The 23010-nt window shown below is 45.2% G+C and overlaps 42 non-coding genes across 42 annotated transcripts; 15 read left to right on the top strand and 27 right to left on the bottom strand.

Moving 5' to 3' along the window:
• Positions 1-109: 109 nt before the first annotated feature.
• Positions 110-192, bottom strand: trnal-uag (transfer RNA leucine (anticodon UAG)). The gene has a single exon. It is a non-coding gene; the product is annotated as a tRNA-Leu (tRNA).
• Positions 193-948: 756 nt separating this feature from the next.
• Positions 949-1019, bottom strand: trnag-gcc (transfer RNA glycine (anticodon GCC)). Its single transcript has one exon. It is a non-coding gene; the product is annotated as a tRNA-Gly (tRNA).
• A 208-nt stretch (positions 1020-1227) lies between these two features.
• On the top strand, positions 1228-1299 carry trnap-agg (transfer RNA proline (anticodon AGG)). The gene has a single exon. It is a non-coding gene; the product is annotated as a tRNA-Pro (tRNA).
• Positions 1300-1593: 294 nt separating this feature from the next.
• On the bottom strand, positions 1594-1676 carry trnal-gag (transfer RNA leucine (anticodon GAG)). The gene has a single exon. It is a non-coding gene; the product is annotated as a tRNA-Leu (tRNA).
• Positions 1677-2432: 756 nt separating this feature from the next.
• Positions 2433-2502, bottom strand: trnag-gcc (transfer RNA glycine (anticodon GCC)). The gene has a single exon. It is a non-coding gene; the product is annotated as a tRNA-Gly (tRNA).
• Positions 2503-2710: 208 nt separating this feature from the next.
• Positions 2711-2782, top strand: trnap-agg (transfer RNA proline (anticodon AGG)). The gene has a single exon. It is a non-coding gene; the product is annotated as a tRNA-Pro (tRNA).
• A 294-nt stretch (positions 2783-3076) lies between these two features.
• trnal-gag (transfer RNA leucine (anticodon GAG)) lies at positions 3077-3159 on the bottom strand. The gene has a single exon. It is a non-coding gene; the product is annotated as a tRNA-Leu (tRNA).
• Positions 3160-4155: 996 nt separating this feature from the next.
• On the top strand, positions 4156-4227 carry trnap-ugg (transfer RNA proline (anticodon UGG)). Its single transcript has one exon. It is a non-coding gene; the product is annotated as a tRNA-Pro (tRNA).
• Positions 4228-4515: 288 nt separating this feature from the next.
• trnal-uag (transfer RNA leucine (anticodon UAG)) lies at positions 4516-4598 on the bottom strand. The gene has a single exon. It is a non-coding gene; the product is annotated as a tRNA-Leu (tRNA).
• A 756-nt stretch (positions 4599-5354) lies between these two features.
• trnag-gcc (transfer RNA glycine (anticodon GCC)) lies at positions 5355-5424 on the bottom strand. The gene has a single exon. It is a non-coding gene; the product is annotated as a tRNA-Gly (tRNA).
• A 208-nt stretch (positions 5425-5632) lies between these two features.
• Positions 5633-5704, top strand: trnap-agg (transfer RNA proline (anticodon AGG)). The gene has a single exon. It is a non-coding gene; the product is annotated as a tRNA-Pro (tRNA).
• A 294-nt stretch (positions 5705-5998) lies between these two features.
• On the bottom strand, positions 5999-6081 carry trnal-gag (transfer RNA leucine (anticodon GAG)). Its single transcript has one exon. It is a non-coding gene; the product is annotated as a tRNA-Leu (tRNA).
• A 756-nt stretch (positions 6082-6837) lies between these two features.
• On the bottom strand, positions 6838-6907 carry trnag-gcc (transfer RNA glycine (anticodon GCC)). The gene has a single exon. It is a non-coding gene; the product is annotated as a tRNA-Gly (tRNA).
• A 208-nt stretch (positions 6908-7115) lies between these two features.
• Positions 7116-7187, top strand: trnap-agg (transfer RNA proline (anticodon AGG)). Its single transcript has one exon. It is a non-coding gene; the product is annotated as a tRNA-Pro (tRNA).
• Positions 7188-7481: 294 nt separating this feature from the next.
• trnal-gag (transfer RNA leucine (anticodon GAG)) lies at positions 7482-7564 on the bottom strand. The gene has a single exon. It is a non-coding gene; the product is annotated as a tRNA-Leu (tRNA).
• Positions 7565-8560: 996 nt separating this feature from the next.
• trnap-ugg (transfer RNA proline (anticodon UGG)) lies at positions 8561-8632 on the top strand. Its single transcript has one exon. It is a non-coding gene; the product is annotated as a tRNA-Pro (tRNA).
• Positions 8633-8920: 288 nt separating this feature from the next.
• Positions 8921-9003, bottom strand: trnal-uag (transfer RNA leucine (anticodon UAG)). Its single transcript has one exon. It is a non-coding gene; the product is annotated as a tRNA-Leu (tRNA).
• A 756-nt stretch (positions 9004-9759) lies between these two features.
• Positions 9760-9829, bottom strand: trnag-gcc (transfer RNA glycine (anticodon GCC)). The gene has a single exon. It is a non-coding gene; the product is annotated as a tRNA-Gly (tRNA).
• A 208-nt stretch (positions 9830-10037) lies between these two features.
• On the top strand, positions 10038-10109 carry trnap-agg (transfer RNA proline (anticodon AGG)). Its single transcript has one exon. It is a non-coding gene; the product is annotated as a tRNA-Pro (tRNA).
• A 294-nt stretch (positions 10110-10403) lies between these two features.
• On the bottom strand, positions 10404-10486 carry trnal-gag (transfer RNA leucine (anticodon GAG)). Its single transcript has one exon. It is a non-coding gene; the product is annotated as a tRNA-Leu (tRNA).
• Positions 10487-11481: 995 nt separating this feature from the next.
• On the top strand, positions 11482-11553 carry trnap-ugg (transfer RNA proline (anticodon UGG)). Its single transcript has one exon. It is a non-coding gene; the product is annotated as a tRNA-Pro (tRNA).
• Positions 11554-11841: 288 nt separating this feature from the next.
• On the bottom strand, positions 11842-11924 carry trnal-uag (transfer RNA leucine (anticodon UAG)). The gene has a single exon. It is a non-coding gene; the product is annotated as a tRNA-Leu (tRNA).
• Positions 11925-12680: 756 nt separating this feature from the next.
• On the bottom strand, positions 12681-12751 carry trnag-gcc (transfer RNA glycine (anticodon GCC)). The gene has a single exon. It is a non-coding gene; the product is annotated as a tRNA-Gly (tRNA).
• Positions 12752-12958: 207 nt separating this feature from the next.
• trnap-agg (transfer RNA proline (anticodon AGG)) lies at positions 12959-13030 on the top strand. The gene has a single exon. It is a non-coding gene; the product is annotated as a tRNA-Pro (tRNA).
• A 294-nt stretch (positions 13031-13324) lies between these two features.
• Positions 13325-13407, bottom strand: trnal-gag (transfer RNA leucine (anticodon GAG)). The gene has a single exon. It is a non-coding gene; the product is annotated as a tRNA-Leu (tRNA).
• Positions 13408-14163: 756 nt separating this feature from the next.
• trnag-gcc (transfer RNA glycine (anticodon GCC)) lies at positions 14164-14234 on the bottom strand. The gene has a single exon. It is a non-coding gene; the product is annotated as a tRNA-Gly (tRNA).
• Positions 14235-14442: 208 nt separating this feature from the next.
• trnap-ugg (transfer RNA proline (anticodon UGG)) lies at positions 14443-14514 on the top strand. The gene has a single exon. It is a non-coding gene; the product is annotated as a tRNA-Pro (tRNA).
• A 288-nt stretch (positions 14515-14802) lies between these two features.
• On the bottom strand, positions 14803-14885 carry trnal-uag (transfer RNA leucine (anticodon UAG)). The gene has a single exon. It is a non-coding gene; the product is annotated as a tRNA-Leu (tRNA).
• A 756-nt stretch (positions 14886-15641) lies between these two features.
• Positions 15642-15712, bottom strand: trnag-gcc (transfer RNA glycine (anticodon GCC)). The gene has a single exon. It is a non-coding gene; the product is annotated as a tRNA-Gly (tRNA).
• Positions 15713-15920: 208 nt separating this feature from the next.
• trnap-agg (transfer RNA proline (anticodon AGG)) lies at positions 15921-15992 on the top strand. Its single transcript has one exon. It is a non-coding gene; the product is annotated as a tRNA-Pro (tRNA).
• A 294-nt stretch (positions 15993-16286) lies between these two features.
• On the bottom strand, positions 16287-16369 carry trnal-gag (transfer RNA leucine (anticodon GAG)). The gene has a single exon. It is a non-coding gene; the product is annotated as a tRNA-Leu (tRNA).
• Positions 16370-17125: 756 nt separating this feature from the next.
• Positions 17126-17196, bottom strand: trnag-gcc (transfer RNA glycine (anticodon GCC)). The gene has a single exon. It is a non-coding gene; the product is annotated as a tRNA-Gly (tRNA).
• A 208-nt stretch (positions 17197-17404) lies between these two features.
• Positions 17405-17476, top strand: trnap-agg (transfer RNA proline (anticodon AGG)). Its single transcript has one exon. It is a non-coding gene; the product is annotated as a tRNA-Pro (tRNA).
• A 1133-nt stretch (positions 17477-18609) lies between these two features.
• On the bottom strand, positions 18610-18680 carry trnag-gcc (transfer RNA glycine (anticodon GCC)). Its single transcript has one exon. It is a non-coding gene; the product is annotated as a tRNA-Gly (tRNA).
• A 208-nt stretch (positions 18681-18888) lies between these two features.
• trnap-agg (transfer RNA proline (anticodon AGG)) lies at positions 18889-18960 on the top strand. The gene has a single exon. It is a non-coding gene; the product is annotated as a tRNA-Pro (tRNA).
• A 294-nt stretch (positions 18961-19254) lies between these two features.
• trnal-gag (transfer RNA leucine (anticodon GAG)) lies at positions 19255-19337 on the bottom strand. Its single transcript has one exon. It is a non-coding gene; the product is annotated as a tRNA-Leu (tRNA).
• Positions 19338-20093: 756 nt separating this feature from the next.
• On the bottom strand, positions 20094-20164 carry trnag-gcc (transfer RNA glycine (anticodon GCC)). The gene has a single exon. It is a non-coding gene; the product is annotated as a tRNA-Gly (tRNA).
• Positions 20165-20372: 208 nt separating this feature from the next.
• Positions 20373-20444, top strand: trnap-ugg (transfer RNA proline (anticodon UGG)). Its single transcript has one exon. It is a non-coding gene; the product is annotated as a tRNA-Pro (tRNA).
• A 288-nt stretch (positions 20445-20732) lies between these two features.
• trnal-uag (transfer RNA leucine (anticodon UAG)) lies at positions 20733-20815 on the bottom strand. Its single transcript has one exon. It is a non-coding gene; the product is annotated as a tRNA-Leu (tRNA).
• A 756-nt stretch (positions 20816-21571) lies between these two features.
• Positions 21572-21642, bottom strand: trnag-gcc (transfer RNA glycine (anticodon GCC)). The gene has a single exon. It is a non-coding gene; the product is annotated as a tRNA-Gly (tRNA).
• Positions 21643-21850: 208 nt separating this feature from the next.
• Positions 21851-21922, top strand: trnap-agg (transfer RNA proline (anticodon AGG)). Its single transcript has one exon. It is a non-coding gene; the product is annotated as a tRNA-Pro (tRNA).
• Positions 21923-22216: 294 nt separating this feature from the next.
• On the bottom strand, positions 22217-22299 carry trnal-gag (transfer RNA leucine (anticodon GAG)). The gene has a single exon. It is a non-coding gene; the product is annotated as a tRNA-Leu (tRNA).
• Between the last annotated feature and the right edge of the window lie 711 nt (positions 22300-23010).

Genomic DNA, 23010 nt, shown 5'->3' with positions numbered 1-23010 from the left:
AACAGCAGAGCTGAAACTACCAAAGGACAATTCGCTTGTTTTGTTAACGAGGTTGCGTTGCTCATGTTTTGACAAACGCTACATAATGCAGTCTTCATTTGCAAAGCTGTGTCAGGAGTGGGATTTGAACCCACGCCTCCAGAAGAGACTGCGACCTAGACACAGCGCCTTCGACCGCTCGGCCATCCTGACACACGATGAGGAAAAAGCTAGATGACGTCCATGTGGGGAGGATATAAAATGCTCAAAAAATTCTTCAATCGCTTAAAAACGGCCTTCCGCTGCAGATTATCCCCTAGATAAGAAATTGGGAGAATGTGAGCAAGGTATGCTTCCTATTACCACTCCCGTGGTTAGTTGGGTGGGTAGCCTTGGAGCTAGCCTGACCGTTGCCTTGCGAGTGCAGAAGGTCAAGAGCTGTATATGGAATGTGTTTGACCTGGGTTGACTACTGCAATTGTATGTCTATTTGGGAACTACAGAATCACATCAGTTCCACTTTGCAAGGCTGAGATTCATATGCAATAATTTTGAGGATGAGACAACTGATGTTTGTCAGCCATCACATTCGCATGAGCATTCTTCCCAGTCAACTTTAGAGGGGAATGAGCTGAAATTGCTGCTGAGCGAGGGCAGCTACTTTGCACATTTGCCATTGAAAATCAGACTTGTAAGTAGAAAGTTTCTTTTTATTTAGCTGAGTGAAATGAAAGTCTTCCAATGATGTCATTCAAAAAGTACATTAGCAATGGCAGTTAATGGCTTAAGAAAGACCACGGCCCACTGTATATCTGGCCTTTTCTAAGCAACTTTGGTCCTTGACTTTCCCCTAAATTCTGTCCGCCTGACAAAATGCTGCTTAGATAAGCTAATAGCTCGAGTGTACTGCGAAGGCCCAAGAGCGACTTCACTCTTTCAAACAACTTAAGAGTAGTTGGAAAACCAACGTGCATTGGCCGGGAATCGAACCCGGGCCTCCCGCGTGGCAGGCGAGAATTCTACCACTGAACCACCAATGCCTTGACCTTTGACACTTTTGGCCGGCGAAATGTGACCTGTGGTGCGGAGGTTAAATTCCCACTGTGGGAAAAGATCCAACTATCAACACAAATGGGAGAGGCTTCTTACTCTTCATTCATAAAATGTGATTGCGTTCCTTGCTTTCAATTATAGTCTGACGAATGAAGGAAAAAAAGAAAAAAAAGAGGCAATAAAGTTAGTTTCTGTGGCTCGTTGGTCTAGGGGTATGATTCTCGCTTAGGGTGCGAGAGGTCCCGGGTTCAAATCCCGGACGAGCCCCTTGTGGCAGAATCCCTATGTGCAGGCTTTTCGGGCCTTACTGCATACAGGAATTGCATAATGTTTGCCCGTTTCCAAAATTGCTTTCTTTGGTCGTATCATCAATGCTTTGCTGCATGTGAAGAAACACTCAACACCACCACTGCTGCTGCAAGCACTGTGAGTTTCACTGTTAACGCAAGCCCAACCGCAGAGGTGAAATTGCCAAAGGACAAGTCCCTTGTTTTGTTAACGAGGTTGATTTGCTCATGTTTCAACAAACGCTACATAAAGCATTCTTCATTTGCAAAGCTTTGTCAGGAGCGGGATTTGAACCCACGCCGCCAGAGGAGACTGCGACCTCGACACAGCGCCTTCGACCGCTCGGCCATCCTGACACACGACGAGCAAAAGGCTAGATGACGTCCATGTGGGGAGGATATTAAATGTTCACAAAATTCTTCAATCGCTTACAAATGGCCTTCAGCTGAAGATTATCCCTTGGATAAGAAATTGGGAGAATGTGAGGAAGGTATGCTTCCTATTACCACTCCCGTGGTTAGTTGTGTGGGTAGCATTGGAGCTAGCCTGACCGTTGCCTTGCGAGTGCAGAAGGTCAAGAGCTGTATATGGAATGTGTTTGACCTGGTTTGACTACTGCAATTGTATGTCTATTTGGGAACTACAGAATCACACCAGTTCCACTTTGCAAGGCTGAGATTCATTTGCAATAATTTTGAGGATGAGACAACTGATGTTTGTCAGCCATCACATTCGCATGAGCATTCTTCCCAGTCAACGTTAGAGGGGAAAGAGCTGAAATTGCTGCTGAGCGAGGGCAGCTACTTTGCACATTTGCCATTGAAAATCAGACTTGTAAGTAGAAAGTTTCTTTTTATTTAGCTGAGTGAAATGAAAGTCTTCCAATGATGTCATTCAAAAAGTACATTAGCAATGGCAGTTAATGGCTTAAGAAAGACCACGGCCCACTGTATATCTGGCCTTTTCTAAGCAACTTTGGTCCTTGACTTTCCCCTAAATTCTGTCCGCCTGACAAAATGCTGCTTAGATAAGCTAATAGCTCGAGTGTACTGCGAAGGCCCAAGAGCGACTTCACTCTTTCAAACAACTTAAGAGTAGTTGGAAAACCAACGTGCATTGGCCGGGAATCGAACCCGGGCCTCCCGCGTGGCAGGCGAGAATTCTACCACTGACCACCAATGCCTTGACCTTTGACACTTTTGGCCGGCGAAATGTGACCTGTGGTGCGGAGGTTAAATTCCCACTGTGGGAAAAGATCCAACTATCAACACAAATGGGAGAGGCTTCTTACTCTTCATTCATAAAATGTGATTGCGTTCCTTGCTTTCAATTATAGTCTGACGAATGAAGGAAAAAAAGAAAAAAAAGAGGCAATAAAGTTAGTTTCTGTGGCTCGTTGGTCTAGGGGTATGATTCTCGCTTAGGGTGCGAGAGGTCCCGGGTTCAAATCCCGGACGAGCCCCTTGTGGCAGAATCCCTATGTGCAGGCTTTTCGGGCCTTACTGCATACAGGAATTGCATAATGTTTGCCCGTTTCCAAAATTGCTTTCTTTGGTCGTATCATCAATGCTTTGCTGCATGTGAAGAAACACTCAACACCACCACTGCTGCTGCAAGCACTGTGAGTTTCACTGTTAACGCAAGCCCAACCGCAGAGGTGAAATTGCCAAAGGACAAGTCCCTTGTTTTGTTAACGAGGTTGATTTGCTCATGTTTCAACAAACGCTACATAAAGCATTCTTCATTTGCAAAGCTTTGTCAGGAGCGGGATTTGAACCCACGCCGCCAGAGGAGACTGCGACCTCGACACAGCGCCTTCGACCGCTCGGCCATCCTGACACACGACGAGCAAAAGGCTAGATGACGTCCATGTGGGGAGGATATTAAATGTTCACAAAATTCTTCAATCGCTTACAAATGGCCTTCAGCTGAAGATTATCCCTTGGATAAGAAATTGGGAGAATGTGAGGAAGGTATGCTTCCTATTACCACTCCCGTGGTTAGTTGTGTGGGTAGCATTGGAGCTAGCCTGACCGTTGCCTTGCGAGTGCAGAAGGTCAAGAGCTGTATATGGAATGTGTTTGACCTGGTTTGACTACTGCAATTGTATGTCTATTTGGGAACTACAGAATCACACCAGTTCCACTTTGCAAGGCTGAGATTCATTTGCAATAATTTTGAGGATGAGACAACTGATGTTTGTCAGCCATCACATTCGCATGAGCATTCTTCCCAGTCAACGTTAGAGGGGAAAGAGCTGAAATTGCTGCTGAGCGAGGGCAGCTACTTTGCACATTTGCCATTGAAAATCAGACTTGTAAGTAGAAAGTTTCTTTTTATTTAGCTGAGTGAAATGAAAGTCTTCCAGCGATGTCATTCAAAAAGTACATTAGCAATGGTAGTTAAAATGACATGGTGGCCTGTGTGAAAGGGGATGGCTGTTTCATTGGCTACTCATTTAGTTGGAGTTTGTTCAAGCGTAAAATGTCAGGCTAAGTTGTTTTTTGTACCTGCTAGAAAGTTAATGTTTATCCAGTTACAGTAAGAAAAATGACGCATAGCCTGGCCTCCATCTCGTCAAGCTAACGGAAGGTCTGGGAAACCTCTAGTCAAAAAACGGGGATGACCGGATCTCAGAAATCCTGAGGCACCCATTCTGTTGGGTGTGACCTTGGGAGAAGAAAATCTGCCTTACAAACCTGCACGTGTTGTTAGTTTTCTTGTTGTGGTAGAAACAAGTTTCCCTGTTTTGACTTAGTTACAGGATGGAAGAATGACAATAAAAGTTAAAAAAAACAAACCAAAAAAAAAACAAACAAAAAGTGGGAGCTATATGGCTCGTTGGTCTAGGGGTATGATTCTCGCTTTGGGTGCGAGAGGTCCCGGGTTCAAATCCCGGACGAGCCCCTTGTAGCATAATCCCTATGTGCGGGCTTTTCGGTCCTACAGGGCCTTACTGCATACAGGAATTGCATGATGTTTGCCCGTTTCCAAAATTGCTTTCTTTGGTCGTGTCATCAATGCTTTGCTGCATGTGAAGAAACACTCAACACCACTGCTGTAAGCTGCAGCGTTAACGCAAGCCCAACAGCAGAGCTGAAACTACCAAAGGACAATTCGCTTGTTTTGTTAACGAGGTTGCGTTGCTCATGTTTTGACAAACGCTACATAATGCAGTCTTCATTTGCAAAGCTGTGTCAGGAGTGGGATTTGAACCCACGCCTCCAGAGGAGACTGCGACCTAGACACAGCGCCTTCGACCACTCGGCCATCCTGACACACGATGAGGAAAAAGCTAGATGACGTCCATGTGGGGAGGATATAAAATGCTCAAAAAATTCTTCAATCGCTTAAAAACGGCCTTCCGCTGCAGATTATCCCCTAGATAAGAAATTGGGAGAATGTGAGCAAGGTATGCTTCCTATTACCACTCCCGTGGTTAGTTGGGTGGGTAGCCTTGGAGCTAGCCTGACCGTTGCCTTGCGAGTGCAGAAGGTCAAGAGCTGTATATGGAATGTGTTTGACCTGGGTTGACTACTGCAATTGTATGTCTATTTGGGAACTACAGAATCACACCAGTTCCACTTTGCAAGGCTGAGATTCATATGCAATAATTTTGAAGATGAGACAACTGATGTTTGTCAGCCATCACATTCGCATGAGCATTCTTCCCAGTCAACGTTAGAGGGGAAAGAGCTGAAATTGCTGCTGAGCGAGGGCAGCTACTTTGCACATTTGCCATTGAAAATCAGACTTGTAAGTAGAAAGTTTCTTTTTATTTAGCTGAGTGAAATGAAAGTCTTCCAATGATGTCATTCAAAAAGTACATTAGCAATGGCAGTTAATGGCTTAAGAAAGACCACGGCCCACTGTATATCTGGCCTTTTCTAAGCAACTTTGGTCCTTGACTTTCCCCTAAATTCTGTCCGCCTGACAAAATGCTGCTTAGATAAGCTAATAGCTCGAGTGTACTGCGAAGGCCCAAGAGCGACTTCACTCTTTCAAACAACTTAAGAGTAGTTGGAAAACCAACGTGCATTGGCCGGGAATCGAACCCGGGCCTCCCGCGTGGCAGGCGAGAATTCTACCACTGACCACCAATGCCTTGACCTTTGACACTTTTGGCCGGCGAAATGTGACCTGTGGTGCGGAGGTTAAATTCCCACTGTGGGAAAAGATCCAACTATCAACACAAATGGGAGAGGCTTCTTACTCTTCATTCATAAAATGTGATTGCGTTCCTTGCTTTCAATTATAGTCTGACGAATGAAGGAAAAAAAGAAAAAAAAGAGGCAATAAAGTTAGTTTCTGTGGCTCGTTGGTCTAGGGGTATGATTCTCGCTTAGGGTGCGAGAGGTCCCGGGTTCAAATCCCGGACGAGCCCCTTGTGGCAGAATCCCTATGTGCAGGCTTTTCGGGCCTTACTGCATACAGGAATTGCATAATGTTTGCCCGTTTCCAAAATTGCTTTCTTTGGTCGTATCATCAATGCTTTGCTGCATGTGAAGAAACACTCAACACCACCACTGCTGCTGCAAGCACTGTGAGTTTCACTGTTAACGCAAGCCCAACCGCAGAGGTGAAATTGCCAAAGGACAAGTCCCTTGTTTTGTTAACGAGGTTGATTTGCTCATGTTTCAACAAACGCTACATAAAGCATTCTTCATTTGCAAAGCTTTGTCAGGAGCGGGATTTGAACCCACGCCGCCAGAGGAGACTGCGACCTCGACACAGCGCCTTCGACCGCTCGGCCATCCTGACACACGACGAGCAAAAGGCTAGATGACGTCCATGTGGGGAGGATATTAAATGTTCACAAAATTCTTCAATCGCTTACAAATGGCCTTCAGCTGAAGATTATCCCTTGGATAAGAAATTGGGAGAATGTGAGGAAGGTATGCTTCCTATTACCACTCCCGTGGTTAGTTGTGTGGGTAGCATTGGAGCTAGCCTGACCGTTGCCTTGCGAGTGCAGAAGGTCAAGAGCTGTATATGGAATGTGTTTGACCTGGTTTGACTACTGCAATTGTATGTCTATTTGGGAACTACAGAATCACACCAGTTCCACTTTGCAAGGCTGAGATTCATTTGCAATAATTTTGAGGATGAGACAACTGATGTTTGTCAGCCATCACATTCGCATGAGCATTCTTCCCAGTCAACGTTAGAGGGGAAAGAGCTGAAATTGCTGCTGAGCGAGGGCAGCTACTTTGCACATTTGCCATTGAAAATCAGACTTGTAAGTAGAAAGTTTCTTTTTATTTAGCTGAGTGAAATGAAAGTCTTCCAATGATGTCATTCAAAAAGTACATTAGCAATGGCAGTTAATGGCTTAAGAAAGACCACGGCCCACTGTATATCTGGCCTTTTCTAAGCAACTTTGGTCCTTGACTTTCCCCTAAATTCTGTCCGCCTGACAAAATGCTGCTTAGATAAGCTAATAGCTCGAGTGTACTGCGAAGGCCCAAGAGCGACTTCACTCTTTCAAACAACTTAAGAGTAGTTGGAAAACCAACGTGCATTGGCCGGGAATCGAACCCGGGCCTCCCGCGTGGCAGGCGAGAATTCTACCACTGACCACCAATGCCTTGACCTTTGACACTTTTGGCCGGCGAAATGTGACCTGTGGTGCGGAGGTTAAATTCCCACTGTGGGAAAAGATCCAACTATCAACACAAATGGGAGAGGCTTCTTACTCTTCATTCATAAAATGTGATTGCGTTCCTTGCTTTCAATTATAGTCTGACGAATGAAGGAAAAAAAGAAAAAAAAGAGGCAATAAAGTTAGTTTCTGTGGCTCGTTGGTCTAGGGGTATGATTCTCGCTTAGGGTGCGAGAGGTCCCGGGTTCAAATCCCGGACGAGCCCCTTGTGGCAGAATCCCTATGTGCAGGCTTTTCGGGCCTTACTGCATACAGGAATTGCATAATGTTTGCCCGTTTCCAAAATTGCTTTCTTTGGTCGTATCATCAATGCTTTGCTGCATGTGAAGAAACACTCAACACCACCACTGCTGCTGCAAGCACTGTGAGTTTCACTGTTAACGCAAGCCCAACCGCAGAGGTGAAATTGCCAAAGGACAAGTCCCTTGTTTTGTTAACGAGGTTGATTTGCTCATGTTTCAACAAACGCTACATAAAGCATTCTTCATTTGCAAAGCTTTGTCAGGAGCGGGATTTGAACCCACGCCGCCAGAGGAGACTGCGACCTCGACACAGCGCCTTCGACCGCTCGGCCATCCTGACACACGACGAGCAAAAGGCTAGATGACGTCCATGTGGGGAGGATATTAAATGTTCACAAAATTCTTCAATCGCTTACAAATGGCCTTCAGCTGAAGATTATCCCTTGGATAAGAAATTGGGAGAATGTGAGGAAGGTATGCTTCCTATTACCACTCCCGTGGTTAGTTGTGTGGGTAGCATTGGAGCTAGCCTGACCGTTGCCTTGCGAGTGCAGAAGGTCAAGAGCTGTATATGGAATGTGTTTGACCTGGTTTGACTACTGCAATTGTATGTCTATTTGGGAACTACAGAATCACACCAGTTCCACTTTGCAAGGCTGAGATTCATTTGCAATAATTTTGAGGATGAGACAACTGATGTTTGTCAGCCATCACATTCGCATGAGCATTCTTCCCAGTCAACGTTAGAGGGGAAAGAGCTGAAATTGCTGCTGAGCGAGGGCAGCTACTTTGCACATTTGCCATTGAAAATCAGACTTGTAAGTAGAAAGTTTCTTTTTATTTAGCTGAGTGAAATGAAAGTCTTCCAGCGATGTCATTCAAAAAGTACATTAGCAATGGTAGTTAAAATGACATGGTGGCCTGTGTGAAAGGGGATGGCTGTTTCATTGGCTACTCATTTAGTTGGAGTTTGTTCAAGCGTAAAATGTCAGGCTAAGTTGTTTTTTGTACCTGCTAGAAAGTTAATGTTTATCCAGTTACAGTAAGAAAAATGACGCATAGCCTGGCCTCCATCTCGTCAAGCTAACGGAAGGTCTGGGAAACCTCTAGTCAAAAAACGGGGATGACCGGATCTCAGAAATCCTGAGGCACCCATTCTGTTGGGTGTGACCTTGGGAGAAGAAAATCTGCCTTACAAACCTGCACGTGTTGTTAGTTTTCTTGTTGTGGTAGAAACAAGTTTCCCTGTTTTGACTTAGTTACAGGATGGAAGAATGACAATAAAAGTTAAAAAAAACAAACCAAAAAAAAAACAAACAAAAAGTGGGAGCTATATGGCTCGTTGGTCTAGGGGTATGATTCTCGCTTTGGGTGCGAGAGGTCCCGGGTTCAAATCCCGGACGAGCCCCTTGTAGCATAATCCCTATGTGCGGGCTTTTCGGTCCTACAGGGCCTTACTGCATACAGGAATTGCATGATGTTTGCCCGTTTCCAAAATTGCTTTCTTTGGTCGTGTCATCAATGCTTTGCTGCATGTGAAGAAACACTCAACACCACTGCTGTAAGCTGCAGCGTTAACGCAAGCCCAACAGCAGAGCTGAAACTACCAAAGGACAATTCGCTTGTTTTGTTAACGAGGTTGCGTTGCTCATGTTTTGACAAACGCTACATAATGCAGTCTTCATTTGCAAAGCTGTGTCAGGAGTGGGATTTGAACCCACGCCTCCAGAGGAGACTGCGACCTAGACACAGCGCCTTCGACCACTCGGCCATCCTGACACACGATGAGGAAAAAGCTAGATGACGTCCATGTGGGGAGGATATAAAATGCTCAAAAAATTCTTCAATCGCTTAAAAACGGCCTTCCGCTGCAGATTATCCCCTAGATAAGAAATTGGGAGAATGTGAGCAAGGTATGCTTCCTATTACCACTCCCGTGGTTAGTTGGGTGGGTAGCCTTGGAGCTAGCCTGACCGTTGCCTTGCGAGTGCAGAAGGTCAAGAGCTGTATATGGAATGTGTTTGACCTGGGTTGACTACTGCAATTGTATGTCTATTTGGGAACTACAGAATCACACCAGTTCCACTTTGCAAGGCTGAGATTCATATGCAATAATTTTGAAGATGAGACAACTGATGTTTGTCAGCCATCACATTCGCATGAGCATTCTTCCCAGTCAACGTTAGAGGGGAAAGAGCTGAAATTGCTGCTGAGCGAGGGCAGCTACTTTGCACATTTGCCATTGAAAATCAGACTTGTAAGTAGAAAGTTTCTTTTTATTTAGCTGAGTGAAATGAAAGTCTTCCAATGATGTCATTCAAAAAGTACATTAGCAATGGCAGTTAATGGCTTAAGAAAGACCACGGCCCACTGTATATCTGGCCTTTTCTAAGCAACTTTGGTCCTTGACTTTCCCCTAAATTCTGTCCGCCTGACAAAATGCTGCTTAGATAAGCTAATAGCTCGAGTGTACTGCGAAGGCCCAAGAGCGACTTCACTCTTTCAAACAACTTAAGAGTAGTTGGAAAACCAACGTGCATTGGCCGGGAATCGAACCCGGGCCTCCCGCGTGGCAGGCGAGAATTCTACCACTGACCACCAATGCCTTGACCTTTGACACTTTTGGCCGGCGAAATGTGACCTGTGGTGCGGAGGTTAAATTCCCACTGTGGGAAAAGATCCAACTATCAACACAAATGGGAGAGGCTTCTTACTCTTCATTCATAAAATGTGATTGCGTTCCTTGCTTTCAATTATAGTCTGACGAATGAAGGAAAAAAAGAAAAAAAAGAGGCAATAAAGTTAGTTTCTGTGGCTCGTTGGTCTAGGGGTATGATTCTCGCTTAGGGTGCGAGAGGTCCCGGGTTCAAATCCCGGACGAGCCCCTTGTGGCAGAATCCCTATGTGCAGGCTTTTCGGGCCTTACTGCATACAGGAATTGCATAATGTTTGCCCGTTTCCAAAATTGCTTTCTTTGGTCGTATCATCAATGCTTTGCTGCATGTGAAGAAACACTCAACACCACCACTGCTGCTGCAAGCACTGTGAGTTTCACTGTTAACGCAAGCCCAACCGCAGAGGTGAAATTGCCAAAGGACAAGTCCCTTGTTTTGTTAACGAGGTTGATTTGCTCATGTTTCAACAAACGCTACATAAAGCATTCTTCATTTGCAAAGCTTTGTCAGGAGCGGGATTTGAACCCACGCCGCCAGAGGAGACTGCGACCTCGACACAGCGCCTTCGACCGCTCGGCCATCCTGACACACGACGAGCAAAAGGCTAGATGACGTCCATGTGGGGAGGATATTAAATGTTCACAAAATTCTTCAATCGCTTACAAATGGCCTTCAGCTGAAGATTATCCCTTGGATAAGAAATTGGGAGAATGTGAGGAAGGTATGCTTCCTATTACCACTCCCGTGGTTAGTTGTGTGGGTAGCATTGGAGCTAGCCTGACCGTTGCCTTGCGAGTGCAGAAGGTCAAGAGCTGTATATGGAATGTGTTTGACCTGGTTTGACTACTGCAATTGTATGTCTATTTGGGAACTACAGAATCACACCAGTTCCACTTTGCAAGGCTGAGATTCATTTGCAATAATTTTGAGGATGAGACAACTGATGTTTGTCAGGCATCACATTCGCATGAGCATTCTTCCCAGTCAACTTTAGAGGGGAAAGAGCTGAAATTGCTGCTGAGCGAGGGCAGCTACTTTGCACATTTGCCATTGAAAATCAGACTTGTAAGTAGAAAGTTTCTTTTTATTTAGCTGAGTGAAATGAAAGTCTTCCAGCGATGTCATTCAAAAAGTACATTAGCAATGGTAGTTAAAATGACATGGTGGCCTGTGTGAAAGGGGATGGCTGTTTCATTGGCTACTCATTTAGTTGGAGTTTGTTCAAACGTAAAATGTCAGGCTAAGTTGTTTTTTGTACCTGCTAGAAAGTTAATGTTTATCCAGTTACAGTAAGAAAAATGACGCATAGCCTGGCCTCCATCTCGTCAAGCTAACGGAAGGTCTGGGAAACCTCTAGTCAAAAAACGGGGATGACCGGATCTCAGAAATCCTGAGGCACCCATTCTGTTGGGTGTGACCTTGGGAGAAGAAAATCTGCCTTACAAACCTGCACGTGTTGTTAGTTTTCTTGTTGTGGTAGAAACAAGTTTCCCTGTTTTGACTTAGTTACAGGATGGAAGAATGACAATAAAAGTTAAAAAAACAAACCAAAAAAAAAACAAACAAAAATTGGGAGCTATATGGCTCGTTGGTCTAGGGGTATGATTCTCGCTTTGGGTGCGAGAGGTCCCGGGTTCAAATCCCGGACGAGCCCCTTGTAGCATAATCCCTATGTGCGGGCTTTTCGGTCCTACAGGGCCTTACTGCATACAGGAATTGCATGATGTTTGCCCGTTTCCAAAATTGCTTTCTTTGGTCGTGTCATCAATGCTTTGCTGCATGTGAAGAAACACTCAACACCACTGCTGTAAGCTGCAGCGTTAACGCAAGCCCAACAGCAGAGCTGAAACTACCAAAGGACAATTCGCTTGTTTTGTTAACGAGGTTGCGTTGCTCATGTTTTGACAAACGCTACATAATGCAGTCTTCATTTGCAAAGCTGTGTCAGGAGTGGGATTTGAACCCACGCCTCCAGAGGAGACTGCGACCTAGACACAGCGCCTTCGACCACTCGGCCATCCTGACACTCGATGAGGAAAAAGCTAGATGACGTCCATGTGGGGAGGATATAAAATGCTCAAAAAATTCTTCAATCGCTTAAAAACGGCCTTCCACTGCAGATTATCCCCTAGATAAGAAATTGGGAGAATGTGAGCAAGGTATGCTTCCTATTACCACTCCCGTGGTTAGTTGGGTGGGTAGCCTTGGAGCTAGCCTGACCGTTGCCTTGCGAGTGCAGAAGGTCAAGAGCTGTATATGGAATGTGTTTGACCTGGGTTGACTACTGCAATTGTATGTCTATTTGGGAACTACAGAATCACATCAGTTCCACTTTGCAAGGCTGAGATTCATATGCAATAATTTTGAAGATGAGACAACTGATGTTTGTCAGCCATCACATTCGCATGAGCATTCTTCCCAGTCAACTTTAGAGGGGAATGAGCTGAAATTGCTGCTGAGCGAGGGCAGTTACTTTGCACATTTGCCATTGAAAATCAGACTTGTAAGTAGAAAGTTTCTTTTTATTTAGCTGAGTGAAATGAAAGTCTTCCAATGATGTCATTCAAAAAGTACATTAGCAATGGCAGTTAATGGCTTAAGAAAGACCACAGCCCACTGTATATCTGGCCTTTTCTAAGCAACTTTGGTCCTTGACTTTCCCCTAAATTCTGTCCGCCTGACAAAATGCTGCTTAGATAAGCTAATAGCTCGAGTGTACTGCGAAGGCCCAAGAGCGACTTCACTCTTTCAAACAACTTAAGAGTAGTTGGAAAACCAACGTGCATTGGCCGGGAATCGAACCCGGGCCTCCCGCGTGGCAGGCGAGAATTCTACCACTGAACCACCAATGCCTTGACCTTTGACACTTTTGGCCGGCGAAATGTGACCTGTGGTGCGGAGGTTAAATTCCCACTGTGGGAAAAGATCCAACTATCAACACGAATGGGAGAGGCTTCTTACTCTTCATTCATAAAATGTGATTGCGTTCCTTGCTTTCAATTATAGTCTGAAGAATGAAGGAAAAAAAGAAAAAAAGAGGCAATAACGTTAGTTTCTGTGGCTCGTTGGTCTAGGGGTATGATTCTCGCTTAGGGTGCGAGAGGTCCCGGGTTCAAATCCCGGACGAGCCCCTTGTGGCAGAATCCCTATGTGCAGGCTTTTCGGGCCTTACTGCATACAGGAATTGCATAATGTTTGCCCGTTTCCAAAATTGCTTTCTTTGGTCGTATCATCAATGCTTTGCTGCATGTGACGAAACACTCAACACCACAACTGCTGCTGCAAGCACTGTGAGTTTCACTGTTAACGCAAGCCCAACAGCAGAGGTGAAATTGCCAAAGGACAAGTCCCTTGTTTTGTTAACGAGGTTGATTTGCTCATGTTTCAACAAACGCTACATAAAGCATTTTTCATTTGCAAAGCTTTGTCAGGAGCGGGATTTGAACCCACGCCTCCAGAGGAGACTGCGACCTCGACACAGCGCCTTCGACCGCTCGGCCATCCTGACACACGACGAGCAAAAGGCTAGATGACGTCCATGTGGGGAGGATATTAAATGTTCACAAAATTCTTCAATCGCTTACAAATGGCCTTCAGCTGAAGATTATCCCTTGGATAAGAAATTGGGAGAATGTGAGGAAGGTATGCTTCCTATTACCACTCCCGTGGTTAGTTGTGTGGGTAGCATTGGAGCTAGCCTGACCGTTGCCTTGCGAGTGCAGAAGGTCAAGAGCTGTATATGGAATGTGTTTGACCTGGTTTGACTACTGCAATTGTATGTCTATTTGGGAACTACAGAATCACACCAGTTCCACTTTGCAAGGCTGAGATTCATTTGCAATAATTTTGAGGATGAGACAACTGATGTTTGTCAGCCATCACATTCGCATGAGCATTCTTCCCAGTCAACGTTAGAGGGGAATGAGCTGAAATTGCTGCTGAGCGAGGGCAGCTACTTTGCACATTTGCCATTGAAAATCAGACTTGTAAGTAGAAAGTTTCTTTTTATTTAGCTGAGTGAAATGAAAGTCTTCCAATGATGTCATTCAAAAAGTACATTAGCAATGGCAGTTAATGGCTTAAGAAAGACCACGGCCCACTGTATATCTGGGCTTTTCTAAGCAACTTTGGTCCTTGACTTTCCCCTAAATTCTGTCCGCCTGACAAAATGCTGCTTAGATAAGCTAATAGCTCGAGTGTACTGCGAAGGCCCAAGAGCGACTTCACTCTTTCAAACAACTTAAGAGTAGTTGGAAAACCAACGTGCATTGGCCGGGAATCGAACCCGGGCCTCCCGCGTGGCAGGCGAGAATTCTACCACTGAACCACCAATGCCTTGACCTTTGACACTTTTGGCCGGCGAAATGTGACCTGTGGTGCGGAGGTTAAATTCCCACTGTGGGAAAAGATCCAACTATCAACACAAATGGGAGAGGCTTCTTACTCTTCATTCATAAAATGTGATTGCGTTCCTTGCTTTCAATTATAGTCTGACGAATGAAGGAAAAAAAGAAAAAAAAGAGGCAATAAAGTTAGTTTCTGTGGCTCGTTGGTCTAGGGGTATGATTCTCGCTTTGGGTGCGAGAGGTCCCGGGTTCAAATCCCGGACGAGCCCCTTGTAGCATAATCCCTATGTGCGGGCTTTTCGATCCTGCAGGGCCTTACTGCATACAGGAATTGCATAATGTTTGCCCGTTTCCAAAATTGCTTTCTTTGGTCGTGTCATCAATGCTTTGCTGCATGTGAAGAAACACTCAACACCACTGCTGTAAGCTGCAGCGTTAACGCAAGCCCAACAGCAGAGCTGAAACTACCAAAGGACAATTCGCTTGTTTTGTTAACGAGGTTGCGTTGCTCATGTTTTGACAAACGCTACATAATGCAGTCTTCATTTGCAAAGCTGTGTCAGGAGTGGCATTTGAACCCACGCCTCCAGAGGAGACTGCGACCTAGACACAGCGCCTTCGACCACTCGGCCATCCTGACACACGATGAGGAAAAAGCTAGATGACGTCCATGTGGGGAGGATATAAAATGCTCAAAAAATTCTTCAATCGCTTAAAAACGGCCTTCCGCTGCAGATTATCCCCTAGATAAGAAATTGGGAGAATGTGAGGAAGGTATGCTTCCTATTACCACTCCCGTGGTTAGTTGGGTGGGTAGCCTTGGAGCTAGCCTGACCGTTGCCTTGCGAGTGCAGAAGGTCAAGAGCTGTATATGGAATGTGTTTGACCTGGGTTGACTACTGCAATTGTATGTCTATTTGGGAACTACAGAATCACATCAGTTCCACTTTGCAAGGCTGAGATTCATATGCAATAATTTTGAGGATGAGACAACTGATGTTTGTCAGCCATCACATTCGCATGAGCATTCTTCCCAGTCAACTTTAGAGGGGAATGAGCTGAAATTGCTGCTGAGCGAGGGCAGCTACTTTGCACATTTGCCATTGAAAATCAGACTTGTAAGTAGAACGTTTCTTTTTATTTAGCTGAGTGAAATGAAAGTCTTCCAATGATGTCATTCAAAAAGTACATTAGCAATGGCAGTTAATGGCTTAAGAAAGACCACGGCCCACTGTATATCTGGGCTTTTCTAAGCAACTTTGGTCCTTGACTTTCCCCTAAATTCTGTCCGCCTGACAAAATGCTGCATAGATAAGCTAATAGCTCGAGTGTACTGCGAAGGCCCAAGAGCGACTTCACTCTTTCAAACAACTTAAGAGTAGTTGGAAAACCAACGTGCATTGGCCGGGAATCGAACCCGGGCCTCCCGCGTGGCAGGCGAGAATTCTACCACTGAACCACCAATGCCTTGACCTTTGACACTTTTGGCCGGCGAAATGTTACTTGTGGTGCGGAGGTTAAATTCCCACTGTGGGAAAAGATCCAACTATCAACACGAATGGGAGAGGCTTCTTACTCTTCATTCATAAAATGTGATTGCGTTCCTTGCTTTCAATTATAGTCTGAAGAATGAAGGAAAAAAAGAAAAAAAAGAGGCAATAACGTTAGTTTCTCTGGCTCGTTGGTCTAGGGGTATGATTCTCGCTTAGGGTGCGAGAGGTCCCGGGTTCAAATCCCGGACGAGCCCCTTGTGGCAGAATCCCTATGTGCAGGCTTTTCGGGCCTTACTGCATACAGGAATTGCATAATGTTTGCCCGTTTCCAAAATTGCTTTCTTTGGTCGTATCATCAATGCTTTGCTGCATGTGACGAAACACTCAACACCACAACTGCTGCTGCAAGCACTGTGAGTTTCACTGTTAACGCAAGCCCAACAGCAGAGGTGAAATTGCCAAAGGACAAGTCCCTTGTTTTGTTAACGAGGTTGATTTGCTCATGTTTCAACAAACGCTACATAAAGCATTTTTCATTTGCAAAGCTTTGTCAGGAGCGGGATTTGAACCCACGCCTCCAGAGGAGACTGCGACCTCGACACAGCGCCTTCGACCGCTCGGCCATCCTGACACACGACGAGCAAAAGGCTAGATGACGTCCATGTGGGGAGGATATTAAATGTTCACAAAATTCTTCAATCGCTTACAAATGGCCTTCAGCTGAAGATTATCCCTTGGATAAGAAATTGGGAGAATGTGAGGAAGGTATGCTTCCTATTACCACTCCCGTGGTTAGTTGTGTGGGTAGCATTGGAGCTAGCCTGACCGTTGCCTTGCGAGTGCAGAAGGTCAAGAGCTGTATATGGAATGTGTTTGACCTGGTTTGACTACTGCAATTGTATGTCTATTTGGGAACTACAGAATCACACCAGTTCCACTTTGCAAGGCTGAGATTCATTTGCAATAATTTTGAGGATGAGACAACTGATGTTTGTCAGCCATCACATTCGCATGAGCATTCTTCCCAGTCAACGTTAGAGGGGAAAGAGCTGAAATTGCTGCTGAGCGAGGGCAGCTACTTTGCACATTTGCCATTGAAAATCAGACTTGTAAGTAGAAAGTTTCTTTTTATTTAGCTGAGTGAAATGAAAGTCTTCCAATGATGTCATTCAAAAAGTACATTAGCAATGGCAGTTAATGGCTTAAGAAAGACCACGGCCCACTGTATATCTGGGCTTTTCTAAGCAACTTTGGTCCTTGACTTTCCCCTAAATTCTGTCCGCCTGACAAAATGCTGCTTAGATAAGCTAATAGCTCGAGTGTACTGCGAAGGCCCAAGAGCGACTTCAATCTTTCAAACAACTTAAGAGTAGTTGGAAAACCAACGTGCATTGGCCGGGAATCGAACCCGGGCCTCCCGCGTGGCAGGCGAGAATTCTACCACTGAACCACCAATGCCTTGACCTTTGACACTTTTGGCCGGCGAAATGTGACCTGTGGTGCGGAGGTTAAATTCCCACTGTGGGAAAAGATCCAACTATCAACACAAATGGGAGAGGCTTCTTACTCTTCATTCATAAAATGTGATTGCGTTCCTTGCTTTCAATTATAGTCTGACGAATGAAGGAAAAAAAGAAAAAAAAGAGGCAATAAAGTTAGTTTCTGTGGCTCGTTGGTCTAGGGGTATGATTCTCGCTTAGGGTGCGAGAGGTCCCGGGTTCAAATCCCGGACGAGCCCCTTGTGGCAGAATCCCTATGTGCAGGCTTTTCGGGCCTTACTGCATACAGGAATTGCATAATGTTTGCCCGTTTCCAAAATTGCTTTCTTTGGTCGTATCATCAATGCTTTGCTGCATGTGAAGAAACACTCAACACCACCACTGCTGCTGCAAGCACTGTGAGTTTCACTGTTAACGCAAGCCCAACCGCAGAGGTGAAATTGCCAAAGGACAAGTCCCTTGTTTTGTTAACGAGGTTGATTTGCTCATGTTTCAACAAACGCTACATAAAGCATTTTTCATTTGCAAAGCTTTGTCAGGAGCGGGATTAGAACCCACGCCGCCAGAGGAGACTGCGACCTCGACACAGCGCCTTCGACCGCTCGGCCATCCTGACACACGACGAGCAAAAGGCTAGATGACGTCCATGTGGGGAGGATATTAAATGTTCACAAAATTCTTCAATCGCTTACAAATGGCCTTCAGCTGAAGATTATCCCTTGGATAAGAAATTGGGAGAATGTGAGGAAGGTATGCTTCCTATTACCACTCCCGTGGTTAGTTGTGTGGGTAGCATTGGAGCTAGCCTGACCGTTGCCTTGCGAGTGCAGAAGGTCAAGAGCTGTATATGGAATGTGTTTGACCTGGTTTGACTACTGCAATTGTATGTCTATTTGGGAACTACAGAATCACACCAGTTCCACTTTGCAAGGCTGAGATTCATTTGCAATAATTTTGAGGATGAGACAACTGATGTTTGTCAGCCATCACATTCGCATGAGCATTCTTCCCAGTCAACGTTAGAGGGGAATGAGCTGAAATTGCTGCTGAGCGAGGGCAGCTACTTTGCACATTTGCCATTGAAAATCAGACTTGTAAGTAGAAAGTTTCTTTTTATTTAGCTGAGTGAAATGAAAGTCTTCCAATGATGTCATTCAAAAAGTACATTAGCAATGGCAGTTAATGGCTTAAGAAAGACCACGGCCCACTGTATATCTGGGCTTTTCTAAGCAACTTTGGTCCTTGACTTTCCCCTAAATTCTGTCCGCCTGACAAAATGCTGCTTAGATAAGCTAATAGCTCGAGTGTACTGCGAAGGCCCAAGAGCGACTTCACTCTTTCAAACAACTTAAGAGTAGTTGGAAAACCAACGTGCATTGGCCGGGAATCGAACCCGGGCCTCCCGCGTGGCAGGCGAGAATTCTACCACTGAACCACCAATGCCTTGACCTTTGACACTTTTGGCCGGCGAAATGTTACTTGTGGTGCGGAGGTTAAATTCCCACTGTGGGAAAAGATCCAACTATCAACACGAATGGGAGAGGCTTCTTACTCTTCATTCATAAAATGTGATTGCGTTCCTTGCTTTCAATTATAGTCTGAAGAATGAAGGAAAAAAAGAAAATAAAGAGGCAATAACGTTAGTTTCTGTGGCTCGTTGGTCTAGGGGTATGATTCTCGCTTAGGGTGCGAGAGGTCCCGGGTTCAAATCCCGGACGAGCCCCTTGTGGCAGAATCCCTATGTGCAGGCTTTTCGGGCCTTACTGCATACAGGAATTGCATAATGTTTGCCCGTTTCCAAAATTGCTTTCTTTGGTCGTATCATCAATGCTTTGCTGCATGTGACGAAACACTCAACACCACAACTGCTGCTGCAAGCACTGTGAGTTTCACTGTTAACGCAAGCCCAACAGCAGAGGTGAAATTGCCAAAGGACAAGTCCCTTGTTTTGTTAACGAGGTTGATTTGCTCATGTTTCAACAAACGCTACATAAAGCATTTTTCATTTGCAAAGCTTTGTCAGGAGCGGGATTTGAACCCACGCCTCCAGAGGAGACTGCGACCTCGACACAGCGCCTTCGACCGCTCGGCCATCCTGACACACGACGAGCAAAAGGCTAGATGACGTCCATGTGGGGAGGATATTAAATGTTCACAAAATTCTTCAATCGCTTACAAATGGCCTTCAGCTGAAGATTATCCCTTGGATAAGAAATTGGGAGAATGTGAGGAAGGTATGCTTCCTATTACCACTCCCGTGGTTAGTTGTGTGGGTAGCAATGGAGCTAGCCTGACCGTTGCCTTGCGAGTGCAGAAGGTCAAGAGCTGTATATGGAATGTGTTTGACCTGGTTTGACTACTGCAATTGTATGTCTATTTGGGAACTACAGAATCACACCAGTTCCACTTTGCAAGGCTGAGATTCATTTGCAATAATTTTGAGGATGAGACAACTGATGTTTGTCAGCCATCACATTCGCATGAGCATTCTTCCCAGTCAACGTTAGAGGGGAAAGAGCTGAAATTGCTGCTGAGCGAGGGCAGCTACTTTGCACATTTGTCATTGAAAATCAGACTTGTAAGTAGAAAGTTTCTTTTTATTTAGCTGAGTGAAATGAAAGTCTTCCAATGATGTCATTCAAAAAGTACATTAGCAATGGCAGTTAATGGCTTAAGAAAGACCACGGCCCACTGTATATCTGGGCTTTTCTAAGCAACTTTGGTCCTTGACTTTCCCCTAAATTCTGTCCGCCTGACAAAATGCTGCTTAGATAAGCTAATAGCTCGAGTGTACTGCGAAGGCCCAAGAGCGACTTCACTCTTTCAAACAACTTAAGAGTAGTTGGAAAACCAACGTGCATTGGCCGGGAATCGAACCCGGGCCTCCCGCGTGGCAGGCGAGAATTCTACCACTGAACCACCAATGCCTTGACCTTTGACACTTTTGGCCGGCCAAATGTGACCTGTGGTGCGGAGGTTAAATTCCCACTGTGGGAAAAGATCCAACTATCAACACAAATGGGAGAGGCTTCTTACTCTTCATTCATAAAATGTGATTGCGTTCCTTGCTTTCAATTATAGTCTGACGAATGAAGGAAAAAAAGAAAAAAAAGAGGCAATAAAGTTAGTTTCTGTGGCTCGTTGGTCTAGGGGTATGATTCTCGCTTTGGGTGCGAGAGGTCCCGGGTTCAAATCCCGGACGAGCCCCTTGTAGTATAATCCCTATGTGCGGGCTTTTCGATCCTGCAGGGCCTTACTGCATACAGGAATTGCATAATGTTTGCCCGTTTCCAAAATTGCTTTCTTTGGTCGTGTCATCAATGCTTTGCTGCATGTGAAGAAACACTCAACACCACTGCTGTAAGCTGCAGCGTTAACGCAAGCCCAACAGCAGAGCTGAAAGTACCAAAGGACAATTCGCTTGTTTTGTTAACGAGGTTGCGTTGCTCATGTTTTGACAAACGCTACATAATGCAGTCTTCATTTGCAAAGCTGTGTCAGGAGTGGGATTTGAACCCACGCCTCCAGAGGAGACTGCGACCTAGACACAGCGCCTTCGACCACTCGGCCATCCTGACACACGATGAGGAAAAAGCTAGATGACGTCCATGTGGGGAGGATATAAAATGCTCAAAAAATTCTTCAATCGCTTAAAAACGGCCTTCCGCTGCAGATTATCCCCTAGATAAGAAATTGGGAGAATGTGAGCAAGGTATGCTTCCTATTACCACTCCCGTGGTTAGTTGGGTGGGTAGCCTTGGAGCTAGCCTGACCGTTGCCTTGCGAGTGCAGAAGGTCAAGAGCTGTATATGGAATGTGTTTGACCTGGGTTGACTACTGCAATTGTATGTCTATTTGGGAACTACAGAATCACATCAGTTCCACTTTGCAAGGCTGAGATTCATATGCAATAATTTTGAGGATGAGACAACTGATGTTTGTCAGCCATCACATTCGCATGAGCATTCTTCCCAGTCAACTTTAGAGGGGAATGAGCTGAAATTGCTGCTGAGCGAGGGCAGCTACTTTGCACATTTGCCATTGAAAATCAGACTTGTAAGTAGAAAGTTTCTTTTTATTTAGCTGAGTGAAATGAAAGTCTTCCAATGATGTCATTCAAAAAGTACATTAGCAATGGCAGTTAATGGCTTAAGAAAGACCACGGCCCACTGTATATCTGGGCTTTTCTAAGCAACTTTGGTCCTTGACTTTCCCCTAAATTCTGTCCGCCTGACAAAATGCTGCTTAGATAAGCTAATAGCTCGAGTGTACTGCGAAGGCCCAAGAGCGACTTCACTCTTTCAAACAACTTAAGAGTAGTTGGAAAACCAACGTGCATTGGCCGGGAATCGAACCCGGGCCTCCCGCGTGGCAGGCGAGAATTCTACCACTGAACCACCAATGCCTTGACCTTTGACACTTTTGGCCGGCGAAATGTTACTTGTGGTGCGGAGGTTAAATTCCCACTGTGGGAAAAGATCCAACTATCAACACGAATGGGAGAGGCTTCTTACTCTTCATTCATAAAATGTGATTGCGTTCCTTGCTTTCAATTATAGTCTGAAGAATGAAGGAAAAAAAGAAAAAAAAGAGGCAATAACTTTAGTTTCTCTGGCTCGTTGGTCTAGGGGTATGATTCTCGCTTAGGGTGCGAGAGGTCCCGGGTTCAAATCCCGGACGAGCCCCTTGTGGCAGAATCCCTATGTGCAGGCTTTTCGGGCCTTACTGCATACAGGAATTGCATAATGTTTGCCCGTTTCCAAAATTGCTTTCTTTGGTCGTATCATCAATGCTTTGCTGCATGTGACGAAACACTCAACACCACAACTGCTGCTGCAAGCACTGTGAGTTTCACTGTTAACGCAAGCCCAACAGCAGAGGTGAAATTGCCAAAGGACAAGTCCCTTGTTTTGTTAACGAGGTTGATTTGCTCATGTTTCAACAAACGCTACATAAAGCATTTTTCATTTGCAAAGCTTTGTCAGGAGCGGGATTTGAACCCACGCCTCCAGAGGAGACTGCGACCTCGACACAGCGCCTTCGACCGCTCGGCCATCCTGACACACGACGAGCAAAAGGCTAGATGACGTCCATGTGGGGAGGATATTAAATGTTCACAAAATTCTTCAATCGCTTACAAATGGCCTTCAGCTGAAGATTATCCCTTGGATAAGAAATTGGGAGAATGTGAGGAAGGTATGCTTCCTATTACCACTCCCGTGGTTAGTTGTGTGGGTAGCATTGGAGCTAGCCTGACCGTTGCCTTGCGAGTGCAGAAGGTCAAGAGCTGTATATGGAATGTGTTTGACCTGGTTTGACTACTGCAATTGTATGTCTATTTGGGAACTACAGAATCACACCAGTTCCACTTTGCAAGGCTGAGATTCATTTGCAATAATTTTGAGGATGAGACAACTGATGTTTGTCAGCCATCACATTCGCATGAGCATTCTTCCCAGTCAACGTTAGAGGGGAAAGAGCTGAAATTGCTGCTGAGCGAGGGCAGCTACTTTGCACATTTGCCATTGAAAATCAGACTTGTAAGTAGAAAGTTTCTTTTTATTTAGCTGAGTGAAATGAAAGTCTTCCAATGATGTCATTCAAAAAGTACATTAGCAATGGCAGTTAATGGCTTAAGAAAGACCACGGCCCACTGTATATCTGGGCTTTTCTAAGCAACTTTGGTCCTTGACTTTCCCCTAAATTCTGTCCGCCTGACAAAATGCTGCTTAGATAAGCTAATAGCTCGAGTGTACTGCGAAGGCCCAAGAGC

The sequence above is a fragment of the Lampris incognitus genome, chromosome 6 (genome assembly GCF_029633865.1).
Source record: "Lampris incognitus isolate fLamInc1 chromosome 6, fLamInc1.hap2, whole genome shotgun sequence".
Classification (NCBI taxonomy): Eukaryota; Metazoa; Chordata; class Actinopteri; order Lampriformes; family Lampridae; genus Lampris; species Lampris incognitus.
Note: the sequence above shows the minus strand (reverse complement) of the source record. Positions and strands in the feature narration are given on the sequence as shown.